The following is a 13,135-nucleotide window of genomic DNA, read 5'->3' as shown; positions in this document are numbered from 1 at the left end:
ATCAGACAAAATTTGCTGTCAACACAGTCAAATTTTAAGTTGATCAAAGAACAAAACCTTCCTTTGTGTATATTCAGAATTCTTCTGATGACTGTAGACAGATTTAGATGAAAATATTTTCTCTAAAGAACTCTGTAAGTCCAAGTCAACTCTCAGTGTTGGAAGATGTGGTGGTTTTACCCTGCTACACAGCTGAACTCCACAGTAGCTGCTCTCTCACTCCTTCCTGTCAAAGAAAAAGGAGAGAAAATACGATGGAAAAGGCTCAAGGATTGAGATAAGGACAGGGAGATCACTCAGCAGTTATTGTCACAGGCAAAACAGATTCAGCATAGGGAGATTAATGTAATTTATTGCCAATTACTAACAAACTAGAGCACTGAGAAACCAAGAAAACAAACTGAAAACACCTTCCCCCCCATTCACCCTCTTCTACCTCCTCCCCCCAAGCAGCACAGGGGAACAGGGAATGGGAGCTGCGGTCAGTCCCTGACGCTTTGTCTCCGCCACTCCTTCATGGTCACTCTCTGCCCCTGCTCCCCATGGGGTCCCTCCCACGGGAGCCGTCCTTCCCGAACTGAGCCTGCGGGGGCTGCTCACAGGCTGCAGCTCTTCAAGAACTGCTCCCACACGGCTCCGTCCCACGGGGTCCATCCCCCAAGAGCAAACTGCTCCAGCACGGGTCCCCCACGGGTGGGCGGCAGCTCCCCCCAGCCCCCTGCTCCTGCGTGGCCTCTCCATGGGCCGCAGCCTCCTCCAGGCCACATCCACCTGCTCCACCGGGGGCTCCTCCACAGGCTACAGCATGGAGATCTGCTCCATGTGGGACCCATGGGCTGCAGGGGGACAGCCTGCTCCACCAGGGGCCTCTCCACAGGCCACAGGGGAACTGCTGCTGCCTGCCTGGAGCACCTCCTGCCCTCCTGCTGCACTGGCCTGGGGGGCTGCAGGGCTGCTTCTCACTCCTCACTCTCACAGCTGCTATAGTGCAGCAGTTATTTTTTTTTTCCCTTTTCTAAATCTGCTCTCACAAAGGTGCAAACAATATCTGTCATGGCTTGACTGGCCAGTGGCAGCTCCCTTTGGAGCTAGCCGGAGCTTGCTCTTATCTAACATGGGGCATCCTCTGGATTCTTCTCACAGAGGCCACCCCTGCAGCCCCCCTGCTACCAAGGCCTTGCCACATAAACCTAACACAAAAGGGTTTGAAATCACTGAACAGCTCCTTTGCAGTCTGCTGAGCTGTGTGTATCACCTTCAGTGATTACATTTTCAGTCACTGGTGATGTATTGAATGCACCATGGATATAGCGCAGTTTGTTTTAAAAGAGCTGGAACTCTGGACAAGACAGAGAATTTCATGCCAACTTTGGCTAGAATGGGAGCTATCAAAAACCTTTTTATTCTCCCTGATCTCATTCAAATATATTGACTCCATTTATTTCAGATTAAAGACTGCAGTATTCTCATTAAACATTGGCATAAATAAATCCAATCTGCTGCCATGACTGGCACTGCCAATAGAAGCTAATAATTTAATGCCTCTTTGGTCTTTTATTTCCAGCTTTTTCGTCTGAATTCCAGTGAATTTCTTTCAGATTCTGGCAGCCCAGAGGTTTTGTTCAAACAGGTGAAAACACAGCACTTGTACATCCTGCCTGACACAAGAGTACCTGAAATACTAAATAGCATTCACAGTGCTTTTCTGTACTGGTTCACCATTATTCCTCAGTTCTGCTAAGGGGACTCGTCTATGGAAATGAGCAGATTATCTGTTTTTCAAATACAGCTGATGCTGTCGGGCAGGAGCATGGGTAATTACTCCATCAACCAGCTATGCATCTCGATAGCTAACATTGCTAGTGGTGGTTGTCTCAAGTTGGAGTGGAAGACACCACTCTATAATGGGGGAACCCAACAGTTGCCAAGGCAAGAGCTGGCTGAAGCAGATCTGGATGTACAGCCTGGGTAGTATCCAGATAGCTTACCAAAGGCTGGTTGCAAAACATCTCACACTCCCTATCACAAACACCTTATAAATGGTCTCTCAACACTACCAAGCCTCTGCAGCACTGTTCATTTTATCAGTTTCACTCCACTGCAGCACTTTGAATTTCTTGATGAGCTCTTCTGAAGGACATTGTGGCAAACAATCCAGAAACATGTTCTTAGTGGAAGGATTTCTTTATCGTACACACATCTACTCTCAAGACTACATTACACACACATACAGTTTTCCAGAACTACATAGTCCTTGAGCATGGTTCACATTTTTAGTCTGACCTCAACTGTTTGGTCAGAAGTCTAGAGTCTCTTAAAGTATGCTGTCTGTTCTTTTCACAGCTTCCTCTACTGATGTATGGTCCTTAGCAGCCCTTGCTTAGATATGCACATTACTTTTATATTCATGAGTTATTAGAAGAAAATCCAGGAAAACACATGGAGCAGAAATGAGAATGCTGCTTTTCAGCCAAGTCCTGAACTACAGAGTCATTCTTGCAACCCTCCTCTCTTAACTGGCTTAGTGATTCTTGGATATTTCTTGGCACACTTATGCTGCCCCATGGAGATGTGTAGGGAGTGCTGAGACAATGCTAAGTTGGAAACCTGATAAAATAAACCATATTGGTAGCCGGATAGAAGTGGATTTGAACCTGCTCAAACAGAAATTGAACCTAGGCTTGTTATTTCCTGAGAAGTCCTCTAGCTCCTATCCAAAACACCCACAAATTAAGTAATAACATCCAAAAAATACCTTTTTCCCTAAAAATGTGAGACCTGCATTTAAGACTTCAGAAGATGAGACCTGTATTTTGGACAATACAGAAGATATTCAGGGTTATTTTCTAGACACCATCTTTAACTGCTTATTTTAGTGGCTTCCTGAAGTTCCAGAAGAGAGCAGCAAGCAACTTGGACAATTTGTTTTTAGATCACAATGTCCTTCAGTCAATTTGGAAAGAAGTTTTAATACCTAAATTAAGTGCCTATAACAAGTAACCTACTTAACAGGCTGTGTGAAGACTACCTGCTGTAATGTGCCATGCCATACCTATGGATTACATTCCTGTTTGCAGCTCCTCCTTGCAGCTGTAAAGTTTCCTTTGCATGGAAAGGGGATCATGTAGGGTTTGGAGAAAGAGCATATTCCCAGTTCTTGCTCCAGAATAGAACTGGGGTATGATTAGGACACATCAAACCCAGGAGCCAGGAAGCTCTCCCCCTGTTCTAGAAATAAAGCCTTTGACTTTCATGTTTATTTATATCCATAGTTTACACAGAAAGGGAGATTGGTCTAAATAGCTCATCAGAATTAATTACACACCCACATACACAGTTCTGTCACTGCAGCTATTAGGCCTTTTATAGGCCCCAGGTCCTAGGCCTTGGGGTAATAAACAACCCTTGAAGAAAATACAGATTTCTTCCAGAGATACTGCATTTGCATTTTCCCATTCATTAGCCTCTGCCTTCTTCGCTGCCTGAAATGCTGCGATACCGCAATCGCGTATTCATGATTGATTTGGGTTATTGGGGAATGTGCTGGAAAGGAGACCAAGTGCCCGTTGTGGCAGGTCTAGTAGATTTGATAATAATTGGGATGGTTTTCGCAACAGAAGCTGAGAGAGTCCTGTGGCTGCTGTGGGTTGTGCCTACAAGGCACAATTAGGTGTGTTATGGCGTGTGGGTGCGACTGTAATTGTTCACAGCTGCGTGCACAATGAAGACCAGCCTTGGGCAGGCTTCATTTCTTGCTCAGCCTTCTCTGCCAGACTTTTTTTTTTTTTTTTTTTCTTTTTTTTTTTTTTTTTCCCAAGTTCTGGCAATACTTCCTGCCTTAGAAAACAAGAAAGGGGGCACAGGGTGCTTTTCAGCTGCTCTCAGGAGCAGGAGGTGAAGCTCTGCTCTCTGGAGAAAGGCACTGGGCTCTTATAGATAGCTCCTTGACTATAGGAAAGCCCCAACTAGAAGTGAGGCAGGATTTGCATGAGGTTCATATCTGCTGTCCTAGGACAGCAAAGACACAGAAAAACTCAGCTATGGCTATTCTGGGAGCCATGAATAAGAAATTCTTCCACCTTAACAGACACCTAGTGTCCTCAAGTGGCCTAGTACATGTGTATCATCCTTCATCTGGAAAGATCATTTGAAGCACAAAGACTAATGGTGATGTTTCCCCAGGTGCCCAGGTTTCATCCTCTCTGATAAGACCACATATCATGTTGCCAGATCATGCTAACCCTTGTCAGCATTAGTACGTGATCTGGAAACTTGTCCTTATAGGATTGACCTGGCAAGCACACCCACAGAACAACCAATGGTTCTCACCTAGTAATAATTACCAGCTTTCTTCACTCATTTTTCCAAAAAATTAACAATTCTCTATCCCATTATAAAGCCCACCAACAATCTGTACCCTTCAACATCCTTACTCATTCTTGTGCATCTCACTCCTTCCTCTGTGAGCTTCCCTGATCCCTGCATAAAGGTCATCCGGAGAGAGCTTTGAAAATATGTGCAATGAATTTGTACTTTTCAATAAAGGAAAAAACAAACCAAATCAAAACCCCCACACAGAAACATTGCATACCTGATACTTCAAGAATTCAAAGATTCTCAGAAATGTAAGGTAAAAGGAACATCTGAAGGTCATCTAGTCCAAATACCTGTTTACAGCAGGACTGTTACCTGTACTAGATCAGCTGTAACTACTGATCTGCTTCTCCACCTCCCTGTAATCTGCATCAAGATGAAGTTTAAGCTTTCTTATTCCTGCAAGCCTTTAACATTTTTAATAAAAGTTTAATAAAGCCCCATCAGTGCTATTCTATGTTCATCAGGCTTCTGCCACTCCTGTGTCTCTTCCACAGTTTCTTGCACTATCAGTCTTTTTTCAGGACTTTTCAAGACTGCCTTTGAACACATGCATGTCTTTGTTCCCTGAAATAATTTTGGACGGGCATATATGACAATAGGAAGGTTTCTCCTATTTTTCTGCATTCTTTAATAAACAGGGTTAAGCAAAGAAAAACATTTGGTTATAACTTGCCCAGAACCTCAGAGGCTATGTAGAAAGATCCATCCCTGGTACATCTTAAATAGTTTATAGACAACATAAAGGCATGAATAACATATTAACCACTACCCAGACTGATTCTGCTTCAGGGAAATCACTGGGGATACAAGCAGCAAAAGACACACCTATATTATCTCTGAAGCTAAATTTAGATTGAGCTGCATCTCTGCCTATTTCTTCAACCCATTTTCCCCTGTTGCAGTGCAATAAATATTTCTCCTGGAGCACATGGATGTCACTCAGTGTGTTCTCTGTTTAATTTAGCCACTATGAAATCCAATTTTATGATCACTAGCATTTCGACTGGGAACACCTACAGACAGGACTGTCAGAACCCACCGTCCCTGACACCCAGCTGTTCAGTTCTACATTTGGAGGGATCTTGGAGAAACCCCTTCCTTACATCAGCTCTAGTACTCCTCTGACTGCATGTTGAGCAAGTTCAGCTGGATGATCTAATAGAAAACTAATTCAAGGAAAAAAAAAAAAGAAAGAAAGAAAAAAAGAAGAAAAAAAAGCACGATTTTCTGACTATTTTCAAGTTGAATGGGCTCAGTACAGGGTCAGAAGAGAGCAAGGGCCACATCAATGGGAGGGAACTACAGCAAGCTGGAAGGACACATGCAGGGAGAGAGTCAAGAGGAAGGGAAAAAGGGGAGCAAGGCAGTCCCTTTAGATAGTAGATTTGTTCAACTGCTTTGTCGAATCACATCACCTGGTGGACAGCTTGGTGACAGCTTTCAACCCCTAGTAGGCTTTATGCAATGTTCTAAATACAGTTATCAAATTGCTTAATCTTCATTATAATGTAACCCCAAACTTGTTAACCTGAGTTAATGAACCTATACTAAATTTGCATTTTCTTTCATTTTTTTCTATTATTACTGATTTTTGGCTCTATCTTAACAAGTTCTTTGTAGATCTCTTAGGAATAAGAAGCTGTTGTCTTTGGACTTCTCTGTGAAGACTCAACAAACCTGTTTCTGAAGGAGACTCTGGATCCTACCAGACCATTGCTAGCCCCAGTATCAAAGCAGCAGCTCACAGATTTTCCAGGAAAGGGCAGAACTAACAATCCAAAGCGGAAGATTTTTTAAAGCTTTTTCTTTTAATCTTCAAATTAAATCTAGAAACATTTTTTCACCAGCATTCCTCAAGAAATAATGACATGCCTGGGGACCTCTTTTGGTAACTATTCTCCTTGGTACTGCAACAGAAGTATCATTAGGCTGTCGGCTGTGTACACAGGACACCAGCCACAGGCTAGTTCTGTGTGCCAGAGTGATTTGATATGAAGAAATATCCAAGCTAACTCTGAACTAGTACAACTACTTAGTCCTACTTTGGCTAACATAATTCAGTAGTAACAAAGATATGTTGCTTCTAGTACCCTGCTGAATTGTTGTTTAACCCTGGCAGGCAGCTCAGCACCACCCAGCTGCTCACTCACCCTCCCAAGCTGGGATGGGAGGGAGATTTGGAAGGTAAAAGTGCGAGAACTGGGTTGAGATAAGGACAGTTCACTATGTAAAGCAAAAACTGTGTGCACAAGCAAAGCAAAATGAAGAATTAATTCACTGCTTCCCATCGGCAAGCAGGTGTTCAACCACTCCCAGCAAAGCAGGGCTCAGCACGCATAACAGTTTCTTAGGAAGACAAATGCCATCACTCCAAACATCCCTCCTTCCAAAAATCTAAAACACAGCATCATACAATCCTCTATGGAGAAAATTAACTTTATCCCAGCCAAAACCATGACATGAATTTATGCAAAGATATATGAAATTTTTGATACCTTATTGTGACAAATGAATATTGCTATCTCATTTTGACAAATAAGTACTCACTCTGATAAACAAGAATGACAAGAAACGATTTTCCCTCTTGGGACAGAAAAGATCTTCATTTTTTTTTTTTTTTTTTTTTTTTTTCCCCAGCTTTCAGGGTGTAGAAAGCTAGTATTAACTGCTGGTACAAAAATTCTGAGGAAAGCTGTGTATAAAATTCTCATCTAATATACTCACAAGCCATGTGCAAAGAAAGGAAAATAAGATGAAAGATGATCATTTAGTGTTTTATGGCATCACATACATTCTCAGAAACTCTTCAGTGTTCCCATGCCTGTTGAAGTAATACAAGGACTTTAAACATCATTAAATGATACTCCTGCAAAAGCATGCAAATTATTTCTTCTTATCTTCTTGTCTAGTCCCAAATCATGCATCTGCATAAGTGCTTTTAGGTGAGAGGAAATGGCAAAAACAACAGTTTTCTTTTCTTTTGATTTGAGATATTTATTTATTTTGTCTGTTGTACGATAGCCCAAATTTGGATATAAACAGTTATGTGCCACTTAGCATACACAGCTGTGTTTATTTTAGCAGACAAGCCATTCTCTGTTCTCTGAGTTTCTTGCATATAATGTATCCATGAATTTGGTTCCCAGGGGAACAGAGCTGTGAATCTCAAAAGCTGAAATCAACAGCTGAGATGAAAAATGCTAGGAGCAGAATGACCACCTCACAGGACAGAGAGGGCTAATCCTCTTTGATTGGGTTTGGATTTGCTTTCAGGGAGTGTATTAGTGAACAGCTTTAGAAACCAGAATATTCACTGAGGTGACTGACTGTGTATGCAAATACTGAAGGAAAGTGAATTTTCTGATCCTGGAATTATCCCATGAACACATGATGCTTGGTGAGAGGTTCTTCTAGGCCAGGGAACAGAAACAATACTGTTGGACCTAGAGGAGCTGCTGTGGTGAAGCAACATGCCTCAGGTTTCCAAAATCAAGTCCTCTCAGCTACCTCATCTTAAAGAATCCTCAGACCATTTCCAGAGATACACACCAGATGAATTTAAACTGCTAAAATTAAGTCAGAGACAACTCTTTTTATAGGTATCTCCCAAAATAGAGAATACAGGTACATGCCGCTGGGCTTATTTAAATTATAACTGTGTGTATGTAGATGAGGTGAAAAAGTCAACTGGAAATTTATTAAAGAAAACCTAAAATAGCTAGTCACATGTTCAGAAATTACTTGTACAGAACGTGTCCCTGGAGGGAGCTGTGATTATCAGATACTGCAGATATGCACCACTTTGTATGAGCAAAACATTAACACTGAAGTATTTTCAACTGGACAAAATCCCAAAGTGTTCCACATGCAAAATGTTTCTCAACAAAGTTTCAATAATGAATGGCCCTGAATAGCTCTTAAGACAGGCTGTTTGACCCAGATACCTAAAAGAGATATCTGAGGTGGTAGGATGAACTGCCTTGGTATAGTTCCCTTCTGTCTCTATTAACTGTGAGAGGAGCTTGCACAACTATAAGAAGGACATGCACAGCTTAGCCTAAGTGTATAATTGTCAGTAAACCAATGCTAATTGAAGTCTCTGAGCTTTTTAAGAGTCAATAATCACTAAATCCCTGCATCTTTCATCTCACTAAGAAGTAGACTAGATTTGGTCTACATATATTTACCATTGCTATTACCCTAAAGACAAATCCTAAATCCTTTGTTTAGTGTACACCACTATATCTTTGTTTTAGCAAGTTCCTTCTAAAATATGATTTAGTGAAGTACTGGGAATTGGTAGAAGTTGGCTTAGAATGAAAAACAAAACCAACCAAAACAAAACAAAAGCAGTGAAGGAGACATGTTCTTGATGGATGCAATTCATATTTTCCAAGGCTAGTTGAAAAAAAAAATCTGTCAAAACTTGAATTTAGATTTTTTTTTATTTTTTTTTTCCTGAAAGGGGAGGCTTTCCCACACATAATATGTATTATTGTTTGGAAAACTGAGAGGCTAAGAATCAAAACTTGGAATGAAGAGTTGGCCAAGAGTATTTCAGGGTACGTGTCACTAGCGTTCCTCAGCAGTGCAGCAGAACAGATTCCTCGTGTGCTTATACTTTTCCATTTCTTGGCTATGCAGGTGCACATTACATTTCTCAAAATGCGCCTTTGGCCATACAATCCTTCATGAGCTTCTTGAGCCGTTTTCCTCTCCAAGATGAGACACTGTGGGAAATATAACCCAGCTCAAAGAGAAAAAAAAAATAAAAAAGGAGTACATCTGGCCACTGAACCACAGTTCACATAAATCATCTCTGTAACATTTAACAAGGGATTTTTCTCTCAGTTGAAATATTTGAGATATTATTTTCTTTGAAAATTCAAGATTTCTTATGTGACACAAAAAGCCATTTTCCCACCACCAGTAACTTTTATCCTATTCCCTCTTCTGCAGTTTTATTCCAACTTTACTTAATCATTTCTAGGTGCCAACTTTGCTGTTTTGCTCTCACTATAAATGATGACTTCTCAAGGACCCATCTCCTGGAACCATGAGAGTACCTCAGCATTTCAGCTTTCATGTATGAAAAAGGAATTTTCCAAATCAGGTATTGTTGGAGAAAAACATGAAATAATGATCTGATTGTGTCCTAACTGCCTGAAAGATGAGATAGAGATTAAAATTTATAAAATTGAAAAACTAAAAAAGAATGTTGTTTTATTACACACTTCTGCAGTTCCTTCAGTGATATTTCTTACCAAAGGCAAAATTTTAGTATTAGCCTAAGGTAGCTAAGCAATTTTATCAGTGGAAACCAAGAAGTTACCTACATGAGTGATGACTCCTTTGCTGGAGCTATTGGACAAGAGAAGTCAAATCCTGTGGTGGCTACTTTACTAATGGGTATAACACACCTTTTTTAAAAGAGACAGTTGTCAGATCGTTGGGTGATTTACAACATCTGTGAAAAGCATTTTTCTAATTAGTAACTAAATTTAGACCGTGGTGCCTCAGATGCTCTGCAGCATGCCTGACGCATAATAATATCCCTTTAAAAGATGTCTTTGTCTCATGCCTATTTGTGCTGTGATTATCAAGCAAGAATAAAGCACTTCTGGCAGGTGTTTTTGTTTCATGATAAAGAGTTTGTAGCCTTGTGAATTTAAGTGTATTTTTTATGCTCACATAACTCATTCAAATCTATGCTGCAGGATAACTTTGTGGTTGTGCATACACAGGAAAAGGCAGATGAACTCTCACGATGCCCTTGCTTCACCAATTCTGCAATTAAACCTCCTGCTGTTGACAAACAGGACCACACTGAAACTATCAGACCCACCTGCAAGGCTCTTGGTGCTGTGCTACCCAGTCAGTGCCTCAGAAAGTATCAGAGATGTGGAGGAACACACATTAAATATGACATTTGAGAGTAATACAACCCATTAAGGCAGACAGTGCTGGCTTTGGAGGGGGCTTGACAGCTAATAAAGTGATCAAAGTTGCTTTGATATGCCTCATTTTAGCTTACACAGCTGAGTTCTTTTACAGGCGGCAGAGGTGATGAGAATAGTGGTCTCTTGTGTCTTCCTGAGGGAGGGATCAACAAACAGCAATAGCTCGTGCAAGCAACCCAGTGATGCAGCGTTTCCTTTTTTATTTTTTTTTTTCTGTATTTTTTTAACTCAAATTAAATGAAAGAACAAATAATTGCAGATTGGAAAATAAATGTAACTGAACATCCTTCTTATTTTTTTTTTCCGGTTGTTCTAATCACTTTTTTTTTTTTTTTTTTTTTTTTTACTAAAATTGTAAGAGAATGTACACCACATTGCAAACATTAACCCTTCAGCAGATTAATCACCAGTATGTGTTTCAGCAGACTCTGCAGTTTTACTCTTCGCTACTAGGGAAATGTGTGCCAGTCTGTCTTCTTTCAACTGGAAAGGGATGGGATTTTTAAGTTAGTAAGAAATAATTTATGAATGTATTATATTTGCAGTGTTTTTGTGAAGTATCATAACAGAGTTATATAGTCTCTGCCAACTACACAGGCTAGTTATAAGTCAAATCTATTATAACAATGTTTCTTACGAAAGATGTAACAGAATTATGCATTAAATCGGACTGGCACACAGATGTTTAAAAACAACAGTTGAAATTTTAAATCTCAATGAAAAAAACAAGGCATTTTCTACTACACAGAGACAATGTCTGATGTTCTAGTGATGTTTAATATCTTATATGTCCATAGCAACTTCCATCACTCAGCGCTAGACATTTTCAAATTAAACAGCACATATGAAATCTTATTATCCACTGCAGGAGTGATCGGCTTAAGGCAATGGGGTATGGCAGCCACATCAACCCAGATTCCCTAAGAGTGTTTTGGAAAACCTCTGAAATCATGTGAGATATTACAAATGCTAACCAGATTTTATTTATTTTTATTTATTTCTTTTCACGACTTTTAGTGTGTTGTTCCCAAAGATGCTGGAGATAACCAATGGTGATACTGATAACCGTTTCTGTCTGGATGAATAGTGCCACGAGTGTGCAGGTTATCGTAGTTTAGCTGTGAAGGCCTCAGCAGGACCCTGAAGACGTCCCAGAGACAGGGGTAGGGGCAGAGGATAAGATAAACCAAAGCAATATCCAGAGAGCCACACAGAGGGGCTCTTGACTGCTGCCTACATAGTTCAGATTCCAGGCTCTGTGAGCATCCTCTTTGCCAAAATACTCCACTGAGGAAACCAGCATTATGAGAGAGTCCTGGAAAGGCAGGAAGCCAGAAATAAATGTTTTACATCTGATTCTTGGCTCTGCTTCTGTGTCCTTACTTCTTTCCTGAGATAACTTGAGACAGGCCTGCTTTTGGTGGATGAATAGCTGGCTTTGAGGGTCCCGGGCTGACTTTAGACCTCTGACTAAGTGGCATAGCTCATTCTGTGAATGTGTGTTCAACCACCCAGATATTTTCCATGATGTTTTTTTTTTTTTTTTTTTTTTTTTTTTTTTTTTTTTTTTTTTTTTTTTTTTTTTTTCCCAAGAGTCAGAGGAAAACTATTTGGCTTGAGTAATTTTTTGTCTTTTCCTACTCTGTCTTTTTTTCTATGGAGAGAATAAGGATGAGAGGGGGGTCAGATATGGCCTTTCACATTCTTTTGGTCTTTTTTTGTATGATATGATTGAGTGCAACAGGCTGAATCAAAGGGAGCAAAAAGTAAACACGGGGTCATTTTCCAGCTGAATATCATCCAGAGAAAGATTCAGAGTCTGGAGTAGACTTCTGAGTGAGTGTACCACCATCAAACACAATGTTGTTCCCTGGCTTACTTCAGCCCTTCAATGAGCTTTTACTGTTTGACTCTTAAATTTCTCTCTCAAACTTTTCTCATGCCTGCAAGTTTGCTGCACTCTTTGGGCAAGGCTGCCTTTATTCACCCCATACTCTACTCTGCCTTAGCCCCACCTCTCCAGAAAATCCTTACCTCCTCTTTTGTCCTTTTCTCCCCTCTCTACAGCGCTTGAGCACTGCAGCTTCTTCTCAAGATGTCACCAGTCTTCAGCTTTTCAGATTTCAGAAACTGCTGTTCTTTGCAGTCTGCACCCCAGTCCTCCTTCAACCCCGAGCTATGAGGAGCTGTCTGAGGCTGCAGCTCTTCTGCCAGGAGATCAACACGTGTATTTTTCTGTGACTGGAAGCAATGTGACAACTCTTGTGGCTCTCTTGTCAGAGCATCAGGGATTGTGGACTGCTAAGGTCTGGCTATGGTTTCTAATGGTGTGACTCATTTGATGCCAGCAATGAACATGAAAGGCCAAGTATGGAAATGGCAAGCCATCGTATCCATTAACTTGTGAGATATCTGTCTTATATTCAAAATGAAAGATTAATTGTAAAAATGTATGGAGATATGGCTGAATACACTCACACCTCATGTACACAAACCCTTTGTTCTTGTTAGGTATGTCCTTCCCTGTCTCCACAAGTCCAAAGGGGAGCTCATTTCGGTTTCTTCCCTGCTGCAGGTGGAAAGGAGGAAAACAAATTAGTCTCTCCTGCCTGCTGAGGACCCCTCCTTGACAGGAAGCAGTGTTGATGTTGGTTTAATGTTTAGCCAGTGGAGGACTCTAGGATGTGCAGGGTGCAAACTCAGTGGTAAAGGCAAAGTAACAGCCTGAAAGCCTGGACTAGACAGCCATGCTCAAATACTCTCACAATACTAATGTAAAATAATTACTTCATATTGGC

This window comes from Anas acuta, chromosome 1 (genome assembly GCF_963932015.1).
Source record: "Anas acuta chromosome 1, bAnaAcu1.1, whole genome shotgun sequence".
NCBI lineage: Eukaryota > Metazoa > Chordata > Aves > Anseriformes > Anatidae > Anas > Anas acuta.
This window is presented reverse-complemented; position numbering follows the sequence as displayed.